The sequence below is a fragment of the Brassica oleracea genome, chromosome C8 (assembly GCF_000695525.1).
Source record: "Brassica oleracea var. oleracea cultivar TO1000 chromosome C8, BOL, whole genome shotgun sequence".
Classification (NCBI taxonomy): domain Eukaryota; kingdom Viridiplantae; phylum Streptophyta; class Magnoliopsida; order Brassicales; family Brassicaceae; genus Brassica; species Brassica oleracea.
The window spans coordinates 6,837,529-6,844,868 of NC_027755.1; positions in this window are offsets into that span (position 1 = coordinate 6,837,529).

Here is a 7,340-nt window from a genome sequence, read left to right on the forward strand (position 1 = left end):
AACACCTGAATAGAAACCCTGCATCTAATACCTTTCCAATAAGTTACACCCCCAAATCATCTTGTTAGTCGAGCAATAGACTTGCTCAATTAGGATTGCTATTTACATTTAAACCATAAAACAACAAACACTTAGAATTAATAAATTACTAGATTTAATAGCTTCCCTAGCTCCTTGTGGATTCGATCCCTAAGTACTACAATTGAACCTCTTATTTGAGAGAGTAATTCACTCCTTAGGGTAATTTGAGTGGTATCAAGTTATACGATGAATGTTTCGTATACTGTTTCCTTTAGTCGTATAGAATTGTTTCCTTTTTATCCGAGGGAGACAAATTTTAAGAGGCTCGACGCAGAACCCTTGTGGATTTGGTTGCGAGGCGATTTCCTGCTCAGATGTAACCGAGGGAAGTAAAAAGTAGAAGTCAGCAATCTTCATGGAGCTTCGTTTTTATCATGCGAAAAATTATCAATGATAGTTTTTCGGAAGACCTATAATGTCTATTTCAAAAAATTGCTTCGTATGACCTGATTTGACTATACGGGGGATTTTTCGTGAAAGTATTGTGAGAGGGGCTTCTCATAGGAGTAAATGGAGAGTATTTTTCGCAAATTAGTCATGAAATTTGTGAAGTTGTTTTGTAGTGACTCTGGTCTTGTTTTCCCGTTGGCTGTTTCGTATTAAATATTTTTGTTATATGAAAAATAATGGATGGCCAGTTTTACGAAGATAGGAAATCGAAAACTTCAAAGTTGCGATGTTTCAGTGGATTATACGGGGAACATTTCTGTTTTGATTTTGACCTTCAGTGAAAGTTGCTTGGAATTATTGATGGAGTTTTACCGAAGTCTATTTCATTACGATCTAGTCGCTAACCATCGTGTTATTAGTCTGATGTTGGTACAAGTTTTCTAATCGCGAGATTGCGACAAGAGATGTTGTAGAGCTCTCAAGACGATGTTCGCGATATTACGACAAGAGATGTTGTAGAGGTCTCCAGACCATGTTCGTTGACGGTTGGGCTATATCGCTAGCGTTTTAGACGAATCTTAGGTTGTCGTTTGCCTTTTTTTGGACAATTTTAATGAGGCATCAGATTGCATATGTGCTTTTCTACCTGTTGCTGCGGGAGTTTGCTTTGTCAAAAGCGTTTTCGAGATGCCCAGGCAAAAAGTTTTTTTTTGAAGTGTGGGAGTATACGAGTATAGTATACGTATCTACTCCATTTTTTTTAAAGCTTGGGATGATCGACAATCTGGGTCGGTTTGAAGACAATGCCAGGATTGCGACTTGGTGGTTTTCAGATTGACAACTTGGAATATTTCAGTTTTTAAGAAAATTACTAGGAACGAATCGATTATAAGATGACGTTCGTATCTCTAGTTCTTTCTTTCTTTAGGAAGCGAGATAATTATGCTTCAATGCGTGGTGATCGTTTCTCGGTTTTATGAGAGATTAGATCGGTTTGCGAGTTCTGCCTGGTCAGTTAAGGAACAATATAACAAGACTGGAAAAATTACCTAAGACTTAGCTTACTAGACTATCCACCTAGATTCTAAGCTCCTTAAAGTTTACGGCAGTTCCTAAGACGTTTTCATCCTTTGAAAAGTATTTTTCGACGACATTCAAGCGTTAATTCCGCCGTGACCGTTTTTGACCTCAACATAATACTAGCATCTAGAATAGTTAGAATATCATGACGGTGTGACTAACTGTTTGAACCTAGAATTATAGGATAGTTGAGAGGTACGAAAGTGCAATCAATTAACGGAACCCGAACTCTGCTGGATTAGATACCTAGGCACATACGAGAGTTGGTCTAGAAATCTAGTTGAACTTAATCGATTAGGTCGTTAATGCTTGTCTGAGGAAGCATCGATCGACGCTCTTGCCATAGCATCGATCGATGCTCGCTCCAAGTCAATAAGTGACAGCTGAGACTGGACTTAGACATCTGATTAGCAATTGCATGCGAAAGTTGGATTGCTTACTTATTAAAATCGAGTTCTAGAATTGAATCTATAAACCATTAGCATCCTTGAATTGTAGTTTTGAATCTCTTGATTGATAAATCCCTAGGTCTAGCTATTTCTCGTAATTGTTTACAACCTCAATCAACCAATCGAACTACTACTTTGTTCACCTTGCTTTCATTGATTTACTGCTTTATAAATTGTTTCCCTAACTTAATCTTGATTTCTATAGTCTATTGTGTGCCCTAGCTCTCTGTGGATTCCATCCCTAAGTACTACAACTCGACCTCTTATTTGAGAGAGTATAAATCACTCTTTACGGTAATTTGAGTGATATCAAATTTGGCGCCGTTTTCGGGGAGCAAGGATTCGCCAATAGACTTGACTAATAGGTTTAGTCTAGGTTTTATTTACTGTCATAGTTATTTACATAAAAAAAATTCTTGTCTTTCAGGTACATGCCTATCAGTACCAGAAGCAGCAAGGAGGAATTATTTTTCTTCTTAGACCCAGCACGTTTGGAACGCTCGATCCGCAAAGAGAAACGCACATCATCAATCGACACTACCTCTACTACGTCGATCGATATTACCTCAACTACGTCAATCGACACCACCTCTACTACGTCGATCGACACTTGTGACAAAGCAACGATCGACAGTTCAACTCGAACATCGATCGATACCAATCCGCGAGCAGACATGGTCGCGACACTTGTGGTACAGAGGGATGAGAATGGAGACCTGCATGACCATGGAGGTCATCTGTGTAATGCAGCAGGTCAGAGGATAGATGGACAAGGGACTGCAATCCTTGAGCCATCTGCTGCCACCGAGGATGCTAAAGTTACTCTTCAGAGAACACTGGCAGATTTGATCAGGCCTAGTAAGTTCTATACCAATATGTCTGCGATTCGACCTCTAGAAATCCAGGGATTTCAAATACACCCCACACACTTCTCTCAAGTGGGTAAGCACCCTTATCGTGGTCTTCTTGATGAAAATCCCTCGGATCATATTGAGACACTCGAGGATTTTGTGTCTGGCATCCAGAAGGATGAAGCAACCAAAGACTACATTATCTGTAAGCTGTTCAAATATTCTCTCTCTGGGAATGCTAAAAAGTGGCTGAGATGCCTACCACCAGGATCTCTCACTACTTGGAATGATGTCAGGACTGCGTTTATGACTGAATTATTAGATGATGCAAGGGCTGAAGAGATGAGAGATAAAATTTGGACATTCTCTCAGGGACCTACATAAGCTTTCAAAAGCTCTTGGGAGAGGTTTAGGAGATACCAAAGGGACTGTCCACATCATGGTTTTACGGAGATTCAGCTGTTGAAGAAGTTCTGCAAGGGAATTGATGTGCGATATAATATGATGCTGGATGCTGCAAGCGAAGGAAACATCGAGACAAGGAACCCAGAGGAAGCTAAGAGACTGGTTGAGAACTTGATGTCTAGCAAGAGTTCCAAAAATCTGGATATGCACAGGATAAAATAAGCGGCAATGGATAGTGACAAGATTGTTGAGGCTGAGATTTGTTATGTACATGAAGTCTCGTTGGTAGAACATGTTGTAGAGAAGGATGAGGATCAGGGCTATACAGAAAAGATGGAATCTATGATATAGAAGGTCCTGAAAATTCAGCAGAGGACGAGTGCATACTTAAATCTGAGGATGGATGTTCTCTACAAAGAGCTGAATGGAAAATTTGAAACCTTAGATGCCCATGTCATGATGCTAGATGCCCAGGTTTCTCAGACTGCAGAAGCTGTGAAGAAGCAAGAAGCTCTTGTCAAAGGGAAAGCGGTGGATAGTGAGAGACACCAAGTTAATGCCATCTCAGATAATGACTTTGGGGAAGTGCTCGAGCAGGAGAAGCTGGAAGAAGATGCTTTCCTAATCGAAAGCTTCATGACCATATGCAGCTCGTACTTGTGTCGACCGATACCAACAATTGAGCATCGACCGAAACCAACAACTGATCATCGACCGACACCAACAACTGAGCATCGATCGACATCAATAGCCGAGCATCGATCGACACCACTTTTGCAATCAGACAAAACTATTCGAATTCAGAGCCACTCAGAGTTTGTTGCTCGACACCCACATCCTCCAATTTTAGCTCCAGTTACATCAGATGACGTCAATCGGCAACAACACATAAAAATTGATCGACAACAACATGGACGCGTCGATCGACAACAGCAGACGAGCAGCACTGATTTGAAAGTGAGATAACTTTTTCATCCTAACTCCTATGAGTTTCATTCAACTTCCAGGTGATTCTCCACTACTTAATGTATCCAAATCAAGCTTTGTACATCTCGATTCATCCTGGTTTTATTAGAATGACAAAGAAATTGTCATATTCCAAACTAGGATCACTTGATTTGAAAGTGGGATAACTTCTTCATCCTAACTCCTACGAGATTTATTCAACTTCCTGGTGATTCTCCACTACTTTATGTATCCAAATCAAGTTTGCACATCGCGATTCATCCTTGTTTTGATTAGAATGATAAAAAAATTGTCATATTCCCAAAGAGGAAAACTAGGATCACCTAATTTGAAAGTAGGATACCTTCTTCATCCTAACTCCTATGATATTGATTCAATTTTTTGGTGATTCTCCACTACTTTATGTATCCAAATCATGCTCTGTACATCTCGATTCATCTTGGATTGATTAGAATAACAAAGAAATTGTCATATTCCAAACAGGGAAGCTGAGATCACTTGATTTGAAAGTGGGATAACTTCTTCATCCTAACTCCTATGAGATTTCCTAACTCATATGCTATTGATTCAACTTTTTGGTGATTCTCCACTACTTTATGTATCCAAATCAAGCTTTGTACATCGCGATTCATACTGGTTTTGATTAACAAGACGAAAAAGTTGTCATATTCCCAAACAGGAAAACTGGGTTCACCTGATTTGAAAGTGGAATAACTTCTTCTTCCTAACTCCTATGAGATTTATTCAACTTCCTGGTGATTCTCCACTACTCTATGTATCCAAATCAAGCTTCTTACATCGCGATTTATCCTGGTTTGATAAGAATGAGGAAGAAGTTGTCATATTCCCAAACAGGGAAATTGAGATCACCTGATTTGAAAGTGGGATAACTTCTTCATCCTAACTCTTATAATATTGATTCAACATCCTGGTGATTCTCCACTACTTTATGAAACCAAATCAAGCTTTATACATCGCGATTTATCCTGGTTTGATTAGAATGACTAAGAAGTTGTCATATTCTCAAACAGGAAAACTTGGTTCACCTGATTTGAAAGTGAGATAACTTTTTCATCCTAACTCCTATGAGATTTATTCAACTTCCTGGTGATTCTCAACTACTTAATGTATCCAAATCAAGCTTTGTATATCTCGATTCATCCTGGTCTGATTAGAATGACGAAGAAGTTGTCATATTCTCAAACAGGAAAACTGGAATCACCAGATTTAAAAGTGGGATAACTTCTTCATCCTAACTCATATGCTATTGATTCAACTTTTTGGTGATTCTCCACTACTTTATGTATCCAAATCAAGCTTTGTACATCGCAATTATCCTAGTTTTATTAGAATGACGAAGAAGTTGTCATATTCTTAAACAGGAAAACTGGGTTCGCCTGATTTGAAATTGATATACTTTCTTCATCCTCACTCCTATTAAATTTATTCAACTTCCATGTGATTCTCCACTACTTAATGTTTCCAAATCAAGCTTTGTATATCTAGATTCATCCTGGTTTTATTAGAATGACAAAGAAATTGTCATATTCCAAACATGGAAACTAGGATCACTTGATTTGAAATTGGGATAACTTCTTCATCCTAACTCCTATGAGATTTATTCAACTTCCTGGTGATTCTCCACTTCTTTATGTATCTAAATCATGGTTTGTTTATCGCGATTTATCCTCGCTTGGTTAGAATGGCGAAGAAGTTGTCATATTCTCAAACTGGAAAACTGGGATCACCTAATTTGAAAGTGGGATAACTTCTTCATCCTAACTCCTATGTATCCAAATCAAGCTTTGTACATCTCGATTCATTCTGGTTTTATTAGAATGACCAAGAAATTGTCATATTCCAAACAGGGAAACTAGGATCACTTGATTTGAAAGTGGGATAACTGCTTCATCCTTACTCCTATGAGATTTATTCAACTTGCTGGTGATTCTCCACTACTTTATCTATCCAAATCAAGTTTAGTACATCGCGATTCATCCTTGTTTTGATTAGAATGACGAAGAAGTTGTCATATTCTCAAACCGAAAAACTGGAATCACCTGATTTGAAAGTGGGATAACTTCTTCATCCTAACTCCTATGAGATTTATTCAACTTTCTGGTGATTCTCAACTACTTAATGTACCCAAATCAAGCTTTGTACATCTCGATTCATCCTGGTTTGATTAGAATGACGAAGAAGTTGTCATATTCCCAAACAGAAAAACTGGAATCACCTGATTTGAAAGTGGGATAACTTCTTCATCCTAACTCCTATGATATTGATTCAACTTTTTGGTGATTCTCCACTACATTATGTATCCAAATCAAGCTTTGTACATCTCGATTCATCATGATTTGATTAGAATGACAAAGAAATTGTCATATTCCAAACAGGGAAGTTGAGATCACTTGATTTGAAAGTGGGATAACTTCTTCATCCTAACTCCTATGAGATTTATTCAACTTCCTGGTGATTCTCCACTACTTTATGTATCCAAATCAAGCTTTGTACATCTCGATTCATCCTGGTTTGATTAGAATGACGAAGAAGTTGTCATATTCCCAAACAGGAAAACTAGGTTCACTTGATTTGAAAGGGGAATAAATTTTTCATCCTAACTCCTATGAGATTTATTCAACTTCCTGGTGATTCTCCACTACTTTATGTATCCAAATAAATCTTTTTTTTATCGCGATTCATCCTTGTTTGATTAGTATGACGAAGAAGTTGTCATATTCTCAAACAGGGAAACTGGATCACCTAACTTGAAAGTGGGATAACTTCTTCATCCTAACTCCTATGAGATTTATTCAACTTCCTGGTGATTCTCCACTACTTTATGTATCCAAATAAATCTTTTTTTTATCGCGATTCATCCTTGTTTGATTAGTATGACGAAGAAGTTGTCATATTCTCAAACCGAAAAACTGGAATCACCTGATTTGAAAGTGGGATAACTTCTTCATCCTAACTCCTATGAAATTTATTCAACTTCCTGGTGATTCTCCACTACTCTATGTATTTAAATCAAGCTTTGTACATCGCGATTCATCCTGGTTTGATTAGAATGAAGAGGAAGTTGTCGAATTCCCAAACAAGAAAACTGGGATCACCT